The following is a 17,825-nucleotide window of genomic DNA, read 5'->3' as shown; positions in this document are numbered from 1 at the left end:
GGCAAAATGGATGAGTTGTATACTTGTGTTCTTTGTAGATGTTCATGTTCAGACTCAATGGTCTTTCGTCTTTCCACGGTTGAAGAACATCTGTATTTAAGAGCTAAAGCTTCTCCAGAGACTTCTCTGTGAGAAGTTTGATCCAGCCAGAGTTCTTTGCACGAGGAGAGAGCATTGGGTTCCAACTGTCCAGCCCGGGCTTCTGAGCTTATCTTAGTTTCAACCCGCCCGCCAGGTTTTCCAGCATTCTCCCCTCAGGGCTGGCAGCAACCGCGCATTTAGAGACCCAGGATTTGGCTCCTACATCCAGGTTCCGGGTTTCCTCGTACACTCGCCCGCTCCAGACTCCACAGCGCACGGAATCCGGATCCGAGAGCACGAGAGTCCAGTGTCCGGGTCTTGCAGGCTGCCCTGGTTGTCCCGGATCGCGGCGGCGGCGGCGGCGGCGGCGGTGGCGGCGGCGGCGGCGGCGGCTGAGGGACCCGCGGCCCCGGACACAGCGGCCCCGGCCAGGCGGGGCGGAGCGGCGCGGGGAGGGGCGGAGAGCCGGGGCGGGGAGGGGGAGGGGCCGCGGCCCGGATGGCGGCCCGGGACGCGTAGCAGCGGCAGCTCTGCGGCCGGGGGCCCGGGGCGGGCGGAGGTGGCGGCTCCCGGGACCGGCCGCGCGGTGAGTCCTAAGCTTTGTGTGGAGCCGGGGCTGGGAGGGGAGGGGGAGGCGACGCTGAGGGAGGCCCGGCGCCGCCGAGGGGGCGCGGAGGGCGCAGGGGCAGAGGCGCCCGGTGGAGGAAGTGGGGGTTGGGGGGGGCCGGGGCGGAGCGACGGGAAGGTGTGTGCGGGGGAAGCGGGGTCGTTGCGTGGGTGGGGGAGGGGGGGCCCTGAGGTGAAGTTCAAAGCGTGGCCGGGGCGGTTCGGGCTGAGGGCGACGGTGCCCCGCATAGCCTCGGGTCTGGCCAGGTGGTAGGGGCAGGCCAGAGAGTTTTCTGAGGCTCTGCCGAGGGGGCCCCGGGGCGACTGGGGCTGGTCAGGGACTCTGGGGAGCGTCGGGTAGAAAAGCAGGACGTGTGCGCGGCCCGGGAAGGGAAGCAAGGTGGCAGGGAGCGTGCAGTCAGTAGGTTGTGGGTGTGTGCCCCTTCCCAGGCTTAGGTCACATTTACTCCTGTCCTTTTCTTCAAGATGGAGGGACCACTGGGCCTGGACTTTTAACTGCTATCCCTGTGCCCCCCGGGAGGGGTTGAGACCCTGTCCTGTTTGGAAAACCCATGCTGCCCTCTTTTCCCTTTATGTGTAATTACGGTTGGATCATCCCTGTGCTTTGCTCAGATTCTCCTTCCTCCCTCTGGGGTTGAGGAGGAGGAGACACATCTGACCAATTAATGTGTGTTTGTGAAACAGGCAGCGGCAAACAGTCATTTCAGCTTCTAAGAATTAGGCTCACACAGGGTGGAGAGAGCAGAGCCCTTCAGGGGGAATATTTCTGAACAAATCACAGATGATTAAATTCTCTCAGAAACCGCTTCCTACCTAAATGAGAGTGGGAAAGATGGGGGAGAAAGGCTGTCTGGTTCCAGCCGTGTGTCCAGAGCCTCGGGGGTTGAGGAGAGTCCCTGAGCCCCCACAGGCTTCTCTTTTCTGTATTAGGCTTTGCTCTGCAGCCTTGAGTTAATTTCACCCCTGCTGCTTTGTCTTGGGGGAGGGAGTGCTGGTTTAGGCTGTTGTGAGAGATGACTGTTCTGCTGCCACACAATAGTCGTGTCATTTTATCGGGAGTGCTACCCAAGGGCTGAGAACTGTTGCAGCAGAGATAAACCGGTCCTTCTCACCCGCCTATTGTGTACACAGTGAAGGTCATAGGTTCAAGTCTTGTCTGAGAGCTTTGGATATGCTCCATCTCCCAGGCTCCTCAGTGCCATTTTCTTCCTTTGCCAGACTGGGGCTTGCCATTGGAGGAGGCCAGACAGAAAGGCTCTTCTTTTTGAGTGAGGAACAATGCAGGGCTCACTGGCACACATTTTCCAGAAGAATAGAGGATGCCAGCCATGTTGTGCCTGCCTCTTTGGTTAGCCTGTAACTAAGTTGTGGAGGAATAGCATCTGGGACACGCCACCCTCATGCTTTGTGGCAGGCCTTTGAGAAAGACGATTGCAAGGAGAGGGCTCAGTACTTACGTAAAGCATCATGTTTAAATGTTTCTCTGTAGAAATGGAACACTTGTGCAGTTATTTTTGTTTGTTCTCGTACAGAAACCATGAAAGGCCAGTGTAGGAGTAAGATAGGGAGTCAAGGACCAAGTGGGCCCCCCTCCCCCAAATAGGGACTCATTAGCTGCCCAGGCTGGCCTCTTCACTCAAAATCCTTCTGCCTCAGCCCCCTTAGTGCTGGCAATTACCGACGTGCACCTATTCCCTGCGTCCAGATACCTTTTTAATTGGTCGATAATTAAATGACAAAAAACCACTCAATTTGCCTAAGACAGGCTTTGAAAACAAAACTTTCCCTTTATAATTCAATTCTTAGAGATGATTCAGGTATTGTGCTGTGGAGAGAAATTTGCCACCTAGAGGAATGGCTAAAAATATCGTTTGGACCTAGGGGCATTAGAGAAGGGTAGGAAGAATCATACATATCCTTGGCTGTGACATGAAAGTCTCCAAGCAGTGTTCTGATACAGTTAAGTCTCATGTCAGTTACAACAAATATAAATAAATGTATGTATGTATGTATGTATGTATGTATAATATACACACACACATATAGGGCTAGAAAACAGGTTTTCATGCAAGACCTTAAAGGAAACTTTTAAAAGATTAGAAGTAAAGAGTCATTGTAAAGGGGATTGTATTCACTGTGCCGTGTACACAATAGCTACCCGGCTGTTTCCCATAGTTTATTATTGAATGGGGACTTTAGCCTTTGGATTTGGTAAAGGTCTTTCAAGACAGTAAGTGCTAACTGTGGTCTCTCCCTCCCGCATCCCTTTATATCACTGAGTTTCTTTAATTGATGGCCTGCTGCTTAAATGTTGAGACTTCGATAGGGCAGGTTGTTTTGACACTTGTTTTGATGGGAGAACTGTTTTTAAGCCTTACCAAAAGTACTGTCTGCCTTTACGCTATTTCTAACTACATGCCTCAGTTAAACCGAATTCAAGGCTTTTTCTTGTGCTGTTGGTGGGTTTGTTTGTTTGTTTGTTTGTTTTTCTTGCATTGTCAGTGAAGGCAGACCCTCACAGTAAGGCTGCCTTCATTATATTTAGTAGTCTCAGAAGTGCACTCTTACGGCTAGGGATCTTGCGTTGATCCTTTGAGTGTGACCGTCCAGACGAGGTCACTTTGAGTTCTTCACCGCCAGCTTCTTGGTAGGAAATGTTTCCTTGTGAGAAGTCTGTGTCTGGACGCATCAGTGCTTACGGACACGTTGTGTGTTGTAGTGGTGTTGCAGTTGGCATATAGCAGCTACATGCCTGTAACTGGATAATCTGTTGAGAGACACCGGCTGCTCTGTAAAGTGGAAGTGCCACTCCTTGGTCAGCTGACTCTCAGCATTGGTGCTGAATCAGGCGTGAAGGGTACACACGTACAGGAATACTTGTTCTTATGTGGTTGCCACTCGGCTTCCCCTCCTTACTTCTTTGCCAGGTAGCTTAGTATTTTCACTGCTCCAAAGGCAGCCAAGCAGTTGTTATTTTCATTGTGGAAGCCCAGCACGGGTGGGACTGCTGCCAGGCACAGGAAGCCACAGCGAGATAAAGTAGCCTTTGGTTGTGTGGCAGGTTTTCTTCTCAGCAGCTTAATTTTCACATCTACTTTATTTAAAAACAACAACAACAACAACAACAAAACCCAGTTTCCTTTTTAAAAATTAAAGAGCACCACTACAACGAAAACTGAACAGAATACAACCCCCACAGTATGTTAAATAATGCCTTCATATTACCCCTCTGATGGAAGTTGGCTGTGACAGGCAAAATGAAGATAGGTGGTGCTGATTGGCAGGTTCCGAGTCCACTAAGTGTCAGTGAAGGACTCTTTTCACTAGAGAACAGGTAATTCACCAAAGCACCTGCCTAGCAAGGCATGTGGCGTCGGCAGCAGCTGTGCAGCTGAAGAGGGATTATTGAGCAGGTGGCTGAAGAATCACATGCCACACTGACGAGAAAATACTCAGTCCTGTGTGGTTTAGGCTCTGTTCACACGTGTGAAATTGCACTTTGTTTCACGTTTCCTAATGCCTATTGTTGACTTGTGAGTGCGATAGTAATGGAATAGAGAAAAGAGCCTCTTTTACTGAGTAGCATGGCCCTGCACGGCCCTATTGTACTTTTGGAAGTTCTGGCTTTACGCCTCATGAAAGGGAAGGAAATAGTGGTAATTCAGTGCTTCTAGGACTTTATTAGAAGGAATTGGGAAACAGAAAATTCTTTGCTTTCTTGATGGTGAAAAGCCTTAGCCCACTGGGAAGATCCCCAGCTGGTTTTATGCAAAGGGTACAATTGGCTTTGCTGTGCTAGGTCCACCTGAAGCTCCTTAGGCAAGAAATTTGCATGCTGTTATTTTATAAATATTATTTGCTCCATGAAGTTTGCATTTCTTCAGTTTGCTTTCTTCATCTTTTAGTGTTTTTTCCACCAGTACTTTTATACCTTTTTCTTGATCTTCCTATGTCACTTATTAAAACCCAATTATCAGAAGAGCACCAAATGATGTTAAATATTAAATATTTATTTTAAAAACAACAAAATATAAGCAACTAGTCTGTATAAGAATGTTAATTCAGACCATGTGGCTGTTCTGGCAAGAGATCACATCCAAAGACCTTCTAGGTCTGTGTGATCCAGCTGGAATACAGACACGCCTTTAATCCAGGAGACAGAGGCAAACAGATCTGAGTTCAAGGCCAGCCTGGTATAGAGCAAGTATCAGGTAAAGAAAAGCTTAGGTCCAAGCTTGGTGATAATTGCCTTTAATCCCAAACAAAGGTAAAATTAGTTTGTAGAAGGAAGCACCATGTTTGAAAGTGATGTCTAATTGAGTGGCAGGAAAGGTGATGAATCAGAGAAGATTTGACAGAATAGGATAAGCATGCCCAATTCTGGTGAGAAGAGGGAGGAAAGGGAAGCTACTTAAGAGGCAGTTTTTTTCCTGGATAGCAGTAGAGCGTGGATTGCAGAGGGGGAGGTGGAGGGGAGAGGGAGGTGGGGAGGGAGAGAGGAGAGAGGAACTGGAACACTCAGGTGAAGACTGAACGGGCCAGAAGATCAGAGCAGATTGAAGGCCATTCTGGGCTGAGAGAGAAACCAGATTAAATCAGTTGAGCTGAACAGCTAAGTTGAACCAACCAGCCAGCCGGCTCAGAGCTCAGAAAGAACAAGTGAGGGTGATTTTATTAAGCAGTAAGTCTCAGAGGTTGACAGCATTCTAGGCTAGAAGCTTCCAGGATTAGGGTTAGGACAGCAGAAGGAGGCAGTACTCCTCCCAGACAACAATCACACAAGGAAAATAAAAGTTACTTTTATGTAGTCCATTTCCTCTGTTTTGGAATAATACTTTATATTTTGAGGATTTCTGAAAATTCATAGATTTTCCTTTAGATTATTATGACCTTCTGCTAATATGAGTGTCCTTTTCCTTGTTCATTGAGGCTTTTTTTTCTCATCCCTTTTGGAGATGGCATCTTGCTATGTAACCTGGGCTGGCCTTGAACTCATGATCCTCTTGTTTCCTCAAGAGTTTCTTCAACCTCCTAAAGATTGGGATTATAGGCACACACTACCACACTTGGCACCAGACTAAAATATGAACAAGTAACTGATATTTATTTTGTGGTAATTTTCTGTATTGGGTCACAGGCTCCACGGATCTTCTGTTCTCATGCCCGCATACCCAGGAATGGTATCCAGTGAATTCACAGGACATTTATCAGTAGGTCATTGAAAGGAAAGAAACCGTATTAACTGTTCTAAAGTCCAGATGTCTTTCTCCAAGCTTAACAGAGTGAAGAATCTAACCTGTTTTCTACACTCTGTGTGTGTGTGTGTGTGTGTGTGTGTGTGTGTGTGTGAGAGAGAGAGAGAGAGAGAGAGAGAGAGAGAGAGAGAGAGAGAGAGAGAGATCGAGAGAGAGATCTTGGGAGTGAGTTCAGGTTGTAGACATGGAGAAGTAAGCACCGTCGTCACAGGTTTGTTTTAATTGAATTGTGCACAAAGCACCATGTCCTCTCTTGTCATTCTCAGTACTTTGCTTCCTGCTGCTGCTCTCCCTCCCTCATCCCCCAACTTGGCTCTTCACTCTGAAGACTTGTCCAGTGGTGTAGAAACACCAGTTACTGTCCTATTGTCCTCACCACCCAGATCCTCCGCCTCCTTCCTCCTTACCTGTTTCCCCCCACAACCTCCGTGCTCCAGCAGCAGCAGTTGAGCTGCAGTCTTGTGGGCAGCCAGATCAGTGAAAGAGGCACATCTAGATCCAGAAGGGCTGAGTTCTCATGCTTCTCTCGTTCTTGGATCAGAGTTCCAGAAAAAGAAATGACAAAGACACATAGGCCAAATACAGTCCAACAGTCAGGGCAAATCTTGTCACAGTGTGACCTCCTTCCTTCCTTCCTTTCTTCCCTTCCTTCCTTCCTTCCTTTCTTTCTTTCTTTTCCTTGCAGGTGAGCGCTATCTGATGCTAGGCAAGTTCTGAAACTGCCTTATTAAGCTCTGTGGTATTAGTGTCTGGCCAAATCTTTGATTTATTCCTGTTTGATTTCAATATAACCTTTCAAGTTCAATCATTCTAGACGGTTAGCCTTTATTTGTGATTTCCTTTTGTAGTTATCGGTGTCAGAAAGGTCACTTTTCAGCCTTTTAGTACATCAGTGTCAAATAGTTATTACTTACATATTTGCCAATCTGAGGCTTGAACCAAGGTCCTCTCATATGCTAGACAATTGCTCTATTGCTGAGCTGTATCTACAGCATCTTTCTAATAGTATAACTTCCCATTGTGGCCTCCTCCTAAGGAGGCACGGTTGGTAGGCACACAGGATGCATTCAGAGTAACTGTAAATATGTGTACCCTTTAATTCCTGTTCAGTATGAACATATGCTTCTTTGTGTTGGGCTTGGGGCCTACTTCCTGTTCTAATACTTTGTCCTGTGTTTTGCCTGCACATTTGTCTGTGCACCACATGCATGCCTGGTGTCCAAGGAAGGCAGCAGAGGGTATCAGATCCCCTGGAACTGCAGTTCACAGGTGTTAGCCTACTTGTGGGCGCTGTGAATGAAACCCCGGGTCTTCTACCGTCTGTATTTTTTTTTTAAATGTGCCTCATACTGTATCCCAGGCTAGCTTCAAAATCACTGTGAATTCTCTGCTGTAGTTTTTCAACTGTAAGAATTATAGACTTGAGCCCCCAAGCCCAGTTTGGTCTTGGGAATCCAACCTAGGATCTTATGTATAGTGCTATTTTATTGTTTTGGTTTGTTTCTTGATTTTTGAGACAGGGTTTCTCTGTGTAGCCTTGGCTGTCCTGGACTAGCTTTGTAGACCAGGCTGGCCTTGAATTTATAGAGATGTGCCTGCCTCTGCCTCCCAGTACTGGGATTAAAGGAGTGTGCTACCATGCCTGCCTTTATTGGGTTCTTATATCTACCAGCCTTTTCCACCTTAATCCCTTCCAACCCCCCAACACTAGATAGGAGAGAAAGAAGGTTAGAAGGGGGAGGGGACAGAGTCTCTTTAGATACTTGCTGCTGATTAAGGGTGTTGAGTTCCTTGGGGCAAATTTGGTCCTTGCCAGCAGGATATCCAGTTTCTTCTATTAGTCTCTTTGTGCATGACCACTTGACAAACCGCAGCATCAGGGGGAGCAGCAGCCTCTTCTTTGGAGAGACTCCCCACCCCCTCCCCAGAATTCCAAACGGAAGCTATCCTCAGCTAGCAAAATCATGCCCCGCCATAGCACAAAACACATTATAGTTAACTGTTGTGGACAATCTAATGCAGCCCTATATTCCACACCTGGGATAAAACAAAAACATATTTACATAACATAACTGGGTTTATAAAAAAAAACAACAACAAAACAAATTCCCACCACACTACAACTCTAGCCTAGGACTTTTAATTTTTAAAGTTGTTAGGTTTATTTTTATGTGTATGAGTATTTGCCTATATATGTAATGTATACCACATTTGTGCACACTACTCTCAAAGGTCAGGAGAGGGCATTGGATCCCCTGGAACAAGAGTTATGGATTTGGGGAGGCAGAGGCGGGCGGATCGCTGTGAGTTCAAGGCCAGCCTGGTCTACAAAGTGAGTCCAGGACAGCCAAGGCTAACACAGAGAGACCCTGTCTCGAAAAAAAAAAAAAAAAAAGAGTTATGGATTTGGCCAGGCAGTGGTGGCGCACGCCTTTGATCCCAGGCCAGCCTGGTCTACAAAGTGAGCTCCAGGACAACCAAGGCTACACAGAGAAACCCTGTCTCCAAAACAAAACAAAACAAAAAACACCAAGTGGACCCTAGGACCTGAACTCTGGTCCTCTGTAAGAGCAACAGGTGCTGTAACCACTAAGCTATCTCTCCAGCCCTGTTTTTATAATTGTATTATTGTTGTTGTTATTTTATTTTATTTATTTATTTACTTTGGTTTTTTGAAACTGGGTTTCTCTGAGTAGCCCTGGCTGCCCTGGAGCTTACTCTGTAGACCAGGCTGGTCTTGAACTCACAGAGATCCACCTGTCTCAGCCTCCCAAGTGCTGGGATCAAAGGCATGCAGCCCCATGGTCAGCTCCAGCTCTATTAAAAAAATTTTTTTTAGCCGGGCGTGGTGACGCACACCTTTAATCCCAGCACTCGGGAGGCAGAGGCAGGCGGATTGCTGTGAGTTCGAGGCCAGTCTGGTCTACAAAGTGAATCCAGGACAGCGAAGGCTACACAGAGAAACCCTGTATCAAAAAACAAAACAAACAAAACAAAACAAAATTATTAACTTAAAATATTTATTTATTATTTAATTTTAACAGTTTATTGAGAGGTGTGTCTGATGTGTATCGTAGTGCACATGTAAACTTGTAAGAATCAGTTCCCTCCTTCCCCAGTGTGGGTCAAGGTGATCAAACTCATGTTGTCAGGCTTGGTGGCAAGTGCCTTTACCTGCCCAAACGTCATACCAGCCCCAAATTTTGTTTTTGTTTAGTTATAGTTAAGATATTGTCTGAGCCGATTGTGTGCGTGTGTAAATATATGGAATATTATATATAAAATCATAAAATATTTTTAAAATACAGTTTTTAAAAAAATTACTGTCAGTTTTCAAAACATAGAGGGGTAAAAGCCACAATTGGGAGTTGTAACATCCAGATTCCTTTTTTGTTTTTTGAGACAGGGTTTCTCTGTGTAGCCTTGGCTGTCCTGGACTCCCTTTGTAGACCAGGCTGGCCTCAAACTCACAGAGATCCACCTGCATCTGCCTCCTGAGTGCTGGGGTCACAGGTGTGCACCACCATGCCCAGCTTTAAAAAGATTTTAAATTATTTTTATTTATGTATTCATTTTGTGGGTGCTTCTGTCATAACAGGCATGACATAAAGTCATAGAACAACCTGCAGGAATGGTTTCTCTCCTCCCACCATATTGGACTCAGGTTGTCAGGCTTGCAGCAAGTACCTTTATCTGCGGAGCCATCTCTCCCGCAGCTACAGATAGTTACATTGTTGTTTTAAATGCCATGTGGAGCAGAGGGGGTTGGATTAGCAAAGGGCCAGGGTAGTAGCCACCATACAACCTCTGGAATCAGACACAGCATGGAATCCAGATCTTTGTAGTTAGGGTCCATGGGTGCTGAATAGAACCATCATAGAAGAGAAACAGAATTGTGAACCTTGATGGGTGCATAAATCTGCAAAGTATGTAGGAAAAAGTGGTAATTTCCTACTTGCCATCTGCTTTAATATGTACTTCCAATTGAAAATTGCTGAAGCTTGCCTCCTCTGTTCTTCCAATTTCTGTAATTCAAAACTCTTGACTTACCACCTCATCTAGTCATTCGCTGAGCTGTCTGTTTTCCATTTACTTCACTTTTTTCCCTTTATGTGTATGAGTGCTCACGGAGGACTCATGGAGGACAAGAGATGGGATTAAATCCCCTGGGATTGGAATTACAGGATGTTGGGAATCAAGCCCAATCCCTGTGGAAGAGCAGTGTGTGCTCTTAAACCTTGAGCCATCACTCCACCCCTATTTACCTCACTGTCTGTCTGTCTTCCTTTCTTTTTGTTTTGTTTTGTTTTTGTTTGTTTGTTTGGGTTCTTTTTGTTTCTGTTTTTGTTTTTGAGACAGGGTTTCTTTCTCTGTGTAATATTCTTAGCTATCCTGGAACTCTCTTATAGGCCAGGCTGGCCTAGAACACACAGTGATCTGCCTGCTTCTGCCTCCTGGGTGCTGGTATTAAAGGCATCCACTTTCTTTTCTTTCTTTCTTTTTTTTTTTTTTTAAATCTGATCTAGCTCAGGTTTTCATCTTCTGTACATCTGTGGTGTAGTCTCAGTCTCATGGCAATGTTCTTTCTATGTTCTGTACTATATGTTGCTGCTGTATTATAATATTTAATTATTTGTGCTAGGCCAGACATGGTCCCTGCCCCATTGGGACCTGTAGTCTAGTGGAGGAGATAGTCAACTAATAAAATTATAAATTGAAAATCATTTGGTTCTAGAATAAGTAACACAGAATCCAGCATGGACATTTGGGGAGGTGGGTTGTTTTGCTTCTTGAAATATTTTTGAGGTTTATTTATTATTTATACAGTATTCTGTTGGCATGTGTGCCTGCAGGCCAGAAGTGGGCACCAGATCACATTATAGATGGCTGTGAGCCACCATATGGTTGCTGGGAATTGAACTCAGGATCTTTGGAAGAACAGACAGTGCTCTTAATCTCTGAGCCATCTCTCCAGCCCTGTCTCTTTATATTTTAAGTATTTTTATTTTTTATATATGAATGTTTTGTTTGCATGTGTGTCTGAGGACTTCATGCATACCTGATGCCTACAGAGCCCAGAAGAGGGCATCCGATCCCCTGCAGAGTTTGTGAGTCACCAGGTATGTGCCAGGAACCAAATCCAGGTTCTGTTCCTATGCCCTCAACCACCAAGCCCTCTAGACTTTTTCTTTTTTGAGACAGTCTGCACTCTTGGCTGGCCTGGAACTCATAGTTCTGACTCAAGGGCAATCTGCCTGCCTCTGCCTCCAGTGGACTGGAATTAATGAAAGTCTGCTCCACTGCTCTACCATGCCCAGCCTAGCATAGACTTGTAATTTCAAACACTTTTTTCATTACTCAAAAACAAAAACAAAAAAAAACCAAAAACTCAGCAACCCATTAACATAGGCCAATATTTAAAGCTATTTGGCAGGTAGTGGTGGCATATACCTTTAATCCCAGCACTTTGTAGGGGATGGGGAGAGGCAGGTGGATCTCTTGAGTCCTGAGGCCTTCCTGGTGTACACAGAGAAACCCTGTCCCTCAAAACCAAATAAACTACTTTAAATTATCACCATCATCACCATCATCACCATCATCATCACCATCACTGTGTATGTGTGTTTGTGGTTTATGTGTGGGTCAGTACCATGGTGCACATGTGGAGGTCAGAGGACAAACTTGTGGAGTCAGTTTTTTCTAACTTTATGTAGATTTTGAGAAGTGAACCCAATTTGCCAGGCTGTGGGGCAAGAGCCTCTACTCAATAAGCCGTCTTACTGGATTCTAGGCTTATTTCAGATCCTATTTGTTTTGATCAAACCTGGCCTTCCTCAGATTTGTTTATTTGTTTGTTTATTGTTTGTTTTTTTGAGACAGGGTTTCTCTGTGTAGCCTTGGCTGTCCTGGAGATGCTTTATAGACCAGGCTGGCCTCGAACTCACAGCGATCCACCTGCCTCTGCTTCTCGAGTGCTGGGATTAAGGGCGTGCGCCACCTCACCCAGCCCCCTGAGCTTCATTTTATGTTTCAATCAATCCATATCTTTTTACAGCCATCCCAATGACTTACCCTGTATTTTTCAGTTTTTTTTTCTTTCCTGTTGGAATACCCTTCTTTGCTTCCAAGACATATCTCCAGTCCATCCCTTCCTTCAGACTAGTGCAGTGTGTAGTCTCCTTCCTGAAGCCTTTTGTTTTGTTTTTTTATTTTTGGAGACTGGGTTTCTCTGTGTATCCCTGGCTGTTCTGCATTCCTTTATAAACCAGGCTGGCCTCAAACTCACAGAGATCCTCCTTCTTATGCTGGGATTACAGGTGTACACCATCATGCCGGGTCCTGAAGTCTTTTTTACCCACATTTCTGCTCATTTTCTTGTCTCTGGAACTGATTTCATTTTTCTCGATGTCCTTTTAGGGTTTTGGTGGGATGGGGAGAGGGGGATAGGTAAGGTCTGTTACTTTATTATATTCTGCCTTAAATGATAATTTTATTTGTGGGTGTATTTTCTTCCTGTCTCATTCTAAGTTCTGTAAGACAGCTCTGTCTTTTCTGTCCTTTTGTCCCCCATAATTCCTAACCCAGTGCTTTGAATATAACTGTACACAATTAATGTTTGCTGAGTTGAATTAGACTTTTTTTAAAATTAGACTTATACTTTGAAAAAAAGAAACTTCATGTGATTTTTTTAAAACCCCTTTTATACTAAAACAAATTCCATTCAGTGCATTTTACCCCAAATTGAATAAACTAGGAACAATACAGATTGTGAATGTTTTAAGAAACCCTTCTGGCTGGGCATGGTGGCACACGCCTTTAATCCCAGCACTTGGGAGGCAGAGGCAGGCAGGTCACTCACTGTGAGTTCCTGGCCAGCCTGGTCTAGAAAGCGAGTCGAGCACAGCCAGGGACACACACAGAGAAACCCTTCTGATTCAAAGGTGGGCTTTGCTATCTTGCTGCTTGGCGCAGTGCTAGCTCCATGTATCCGACCGTGGAGGAGTGTGTGCAAGGTGGACGGAGCACAGAAACCAGCCTGGCTCCACTAGGGAAGCAGTCAGCATTGGCTACTACAGGTTTTGTTGACCTTTTAAGGGTTTTGTTTGCTTGTTCCTTCATCCCACTGAGTTCCTTCTATATGTGAGATACTGTACTAGCTTCTTAAGGTCTGTCAGTGAATGAAACAGACCAAGGCAAAGGGGCCATGAGTGGACTTTATCTTTGCTTTCTTTCTTTCTTTCTTTCTTTCTTTCTTTCTTTCTTTCTTTCTTTGTTTTTGTTTTTTGAAACAGGGTTTCTCTGTGTAACAACTCTGGTTGTCTTGGAACTTGCTCTGTAGATGAGGCAGGCCTCCAACTCACAGAGATCCACCTGCCTCTGCCTCCCAAGCGCTGGGATTAAAGGCGTACAGCACCACCATCTGGCTGGACTTTATCTTTGTGACTAAAGAGGTTTTGTTCTGAGCCCAGGCTGGCTCTGAAGCATTCCTCTTGCCTCATCTTCTGCAGAGCTAGGATTACAGGCTTGAGGCACCATGCCCAGCAGATTGTATCTCTTAAAAGGAGATAAGAATAAGCATAGCAAGCAATTATATAGTATTAAAAGGTTGAGAAATGTAGGGGAAATGGGACAGGGTACAGGAGGCTGGAAATGTAGAAGGGTTGGCTGGATCGAGTGGGAGGTTAGATGCTGTTACTATGATTGGTTGGTGTTGGTATATTCCCAATGGCTATAGACTCCTCATATTGGTATGTACTGTACTGCCGAGCAGAGAGAAAGAGGCCGTATCTGCAGTTGCTGCAGAGTCCAGCTGACTCTGAAGGGAAATCGCTACTTGTTAAGTCTTTTCTGCTGGCTGACACTCCTGGAAGTCAGTCATGGGGACAGTTGCACCCAGTGGTCTGGAAGACACCAGGGTGAGAAGCAATTCCTTCAAGAATGGGATTTGCTCCTGTGCTCACTGGAGTCATGGGGGAGTTAGGCCTCTGGATTTTCTCCTTTCTCCAGGAGAAAAGGCCAAAAATATGATTGTCCTTCTTTCTTGTGAGGCTTCAGCAAGTTTGAGTTAGCTTTTCAATCTTCCTTTGTTGTTGTTGTTGTTGTTGTTGTTTGTTTTGTTTTGTTTTGTTTTTCGAGACAGAGTCTCTCTGTGTAGCCTTAACTTGCTTTGTAGACCAGGCTGGCCTTGAACTCACAGAGATCCACCTGCCTCTGCCTCCCGAGTGCTGGGATTAAAGGTGTGCGCCACCACCGCCTGGCTTTTTGAATCTTTCAAAGAGCATGCACATGGCTCTACATCATGGCCCATGCCTATAATCCTAGCACTTGGGAGGTGGAGGCAGGAGGATCGTGATTTAGAGGTCAGCTCTGGCTACACAGTGAGTTTTTGGTCAGGCTAAGTTACATAGTGAGACCCTGCGTCACAAACTGCTGGCGGCTCAGGGGGTAAAGATACCTGCTGACCTGAGTCCAGTCCCCAGGCCCCACGTGATAGAAAGAGAACCAACAAGAACTGTGATGCATACTTGTGAACATGTGCATGCACACCCCCTAGAAACACACACAAATAATGTAATTTACAAAGAAAACAAAAACCAAATTGTGTACTTTTAAAAAATGAATGTTGTAGTTTATGGTTTACTGACTTCCTTTTAGCATGTAGGTTATGTCCGTTCAGCAATTTGAGATTGAAAGTCTTGTGTCTGGGTACTGTGTGTGTGTGTGTGTGTGTGTGTGTGTGTGTGTGTGTGTGTGTGTGTGTGTGTGTGTGTCTGTGTGTCTGTGTCTGTCTGTCTGGGTGTGTCTGTATATGCTCATACATTGTAATTTTCTTCTAATTTCTACACTTGCCTTTTTCTAACCTTTGTAGTTAATTATGTTTCCTGTCACATTGTCCCTTGTCTTTTTCTTTTTCTTTTTTTCTTTCTTTCCCCTGAGACAGGGTTTCTTTATGTAGGTTGGGTGTCCTGGAACTCACTTTGTAGCCCAGACTGGTCTCAAACTCATAAAGATCCACTTGCCTCTGCCTCCTGAGTGCAGGGATTTAAGGGTGTGCATCACCACCACCAGGCCCCATCATCCCTTTTTTTTTCAACACATGAAACTAATAGGAAACCGAAGTCTCTTGGGACTTCTTTGGTAACTGCTGGAAAGGCTAATGTTACAAGAGATATAGAATATCTTATTTTTCTTTTGTTTTTGTTTTTGTTTTTTGTTTGTTTGTTTTTCAAGACAGAGTTTCTCTGTGTAGCCTTGGCTGTCCTGGGCTCACTTAGTAGGCTGGCCTTGATTGAACTCACAGAGATCTGCCTCCTGAGTGCTGGAGTTACAGGCATGTGCCACTGCCGGGTTAGAATATCTTATTTCTATCCTTGGGTTGTATAGGGTGCAATTTGTAGAGACCACGGCCTCTTTGCTATATTTTATGTCACATAAAGTTAGCAGTTTCAGTGACTTTCCTATTGCTGTGCAGAGACCCTTTGACCAGGACACTCTATAAGAGAAAGCATTTAATTGGGGGCTTGCTTACAGTTTCAGAGGGTTAGTGCATTATCACCCTGCTTTTCAGCCTGGCATGGCGATGATGCAGTAGTAGAGAGCTACTTCCTGATCCACAGGCAGAAAGAGAGAGACTGAGCCCACGAAACCACACCTACTCCAACCAAGCCACACCTCCTAATCCCTCTAATCTAATCGTTTCAAACAGTTCCACTCCCTGGTCGCTAAACATTCAAATATATGAGCCTATGGGACCATTTTTATTCAAACCACCGCTGTAGCTGAGGGGGCAAAGCAGCATTAGGTCCTATCGGTGCTGTTTTTAATGTATACCACCAGGTTATATGGTTGTAGTGTACAAGAAGACCTATTAGTCATCTTGCTAAAATAGGTTCTCTGTGGTACATAACATTAGAATATGGTTTTTGATTCTGGAGATCAAACACAGGACATTTTGTTTGCCAGGCAAGCACCTTACCCATGAGTTGTAGCTCTCAGGCCCTAAAAGTTTTTTTTTTTCTTCATTGTATATTTTTATTTTATGTACATTGGTTTGCCTGCATATATGTCTTTGTGAGTGTGTCAGATCCTCTGAAGCTGGAGTTACAGGTAAACGTGAACTGCCAAGTGGATTCTGGGAATTGAATTGGGATCCTTTAGAACAGCAGCCGGTGCTCTTAACCTCTGAGTCATCTCTCCAGCCTCCCCTTAAAGTTCTTAAATCAATGCTAAGTAAAATCAGGTGCTTTTAGGCAACTTGTAGGCTCTAATGATGAGTTTCTAGGTAGATTTCACATTGCCTTTCTTTGAGGATATGCTGGGGGAAAAAAACTGTGATATTTGCCATATTTGAAGTTCATGTTAAAGAAAAGAATTAAAGGGACCATACAAAACAGATGGTTATCTGATAGTCTTAGAGGCTGTGGAGAAAGAAATAGAATCTTTTGAAAAATCACAGGGGGAAAAAAAAAAGATTGGGTGCAACATAGAAATTAAGAGAAAGCAAAAAAGACAAATTTGAAATTTCTCTTTGTATAATAAAGATTTCTGTTTGTTAATCTATTTATTTATTTATTTTGGTTTTTCAAGATACGGTATCTATCTGCTTACTTTTTTTTTTTTTTTTTGGTTTTTCGAGACAGGGTTTCTCTATGTAGCCTTGGCTGTCCTGGACTTGCTTTGTAGACCAGGCTGGCCTCAAACTCACAGCTATCTGCCTGCCTCTGCCTCCCGTGTGCTGGGATTAAAGGCATGCGCCACCACGCCCGGCTACATTTTTTTTTTTTTAAAGCAGAGCTTCTCTTTGTAGCCCTGGCTGTCTCGGACCTCACTCAGTAGACCAGGCCAAGTAGAACTCAGATCTGTCTGGCTCTGTGTGTGCTGAGGTATTAGGATTTTGAGCTGGAGGCCAGTCTAGGCTATATAGTAAGATCCTATCTCAACAAACAGAACAGCACTGATAAAAATGGAAGACAGTAAGGTGAGCATGCTATCATATACCTGTAAAATAGCAGCATAATTGAACCAGATTGCTGAAAGTTGAAGGTCAATCATAGGTAGTAACTGGTCAATCTGGGCTGTATAGCATGATCCTGTCTCAAAAAAACAATAAAAAAGCAGATGACTTGGCTTGAGGACGTAAAGACACTTGTAGTTCAGGTCCTAAAACCCACATGGTGGAAGGAGAGAACTGATTGCCACAAGTTGTTATCTGACCTCAACATGCACATGTCCACACACACACACACACACACAAGTAAAGCTGCTAGGATAAGTAATAATAGACGTTTATCTGTGTTTTTTCTCGATTATTACATGAATACGTATGTACATACATATACCTGGTGATGTCACGTTACATCCATAAGGTCACTGAACAGTTCTCTCTTACCATATGGTCCTGGAGATCAAACTCAGGTTGTTTTGTTTAGCAACAAGCACCTTTCGTACTGCGCCATCCTGCCAGTCTTTCTTGTTTTTGTTTTCCCCATTATACCATACTGTTTACCCCCAAACACCATCCTCGTGACGATAAGCTCCACGCAGAAGCATTTAGATAATGTAAATAATGCCACCAGTCTTGTGTAGCATTGAATAGATGCCTTTGTATTTGTTATTTTTGTTTTCAGGTGTGTGTGTGTGTGTGTGTGTGTGTATGTGTGTATATGTATGTGTATGAGCTCATAACTGTTTGTATGTGGACCCTAGTTCTATGGTATGTGAATGGCCAGAGGACAGTTTTGTGGAGTGAGTTATCTCTTTCTACTTGTATGTGTGTTCCAAGATTGGCTAAGGATTTTTACCAGCTGAGCCATCTTGCCAGCCCAATCAGTATTTTTCTTTTTCTTTTTTAGTTTTTTGAGA

At 44.7% G+C, this 17,825-nt stretch overlaps 1 protein-coding gene across 2 annotated transcripts in view; it reads left to right on the top strand.

Annotated features, from left to right (window-relative positions):
* The first annotated feature begins 463 nt into the window (after nt 1-463).
* The window catches only part of ZNF609 (zinc finger protein 609), a 140,702-nt gene continuing 123,340 nt past the window's right edge, over nt 464-17,825 (top strand). For both annotated transcript variants that reach the window (XM_084782371.1, XM_084782370.1), the window contains exon 1: nt 464-667. The gene's annotated coding sequence lies outside the window, so the exon portion shown is untranslated. The remainder of the gene's footprint in view (nt 668-17,825) is intronic.

This window comes from Acomys minous (assembly GCF_964271855.1).
Source record: "Acomys minous genome assembly, chromosome: 5".
NCBI lineage: Eukaryota > Metazoa > Chordata > Mammalia > Rodentia > Muridae > Acomys > Acomys minous.
The sequence above is the reverse complement of the archived record's forward strand: the minus strand, read 5'-3'. Positions and strand labels throughout refer to the sequence as shown.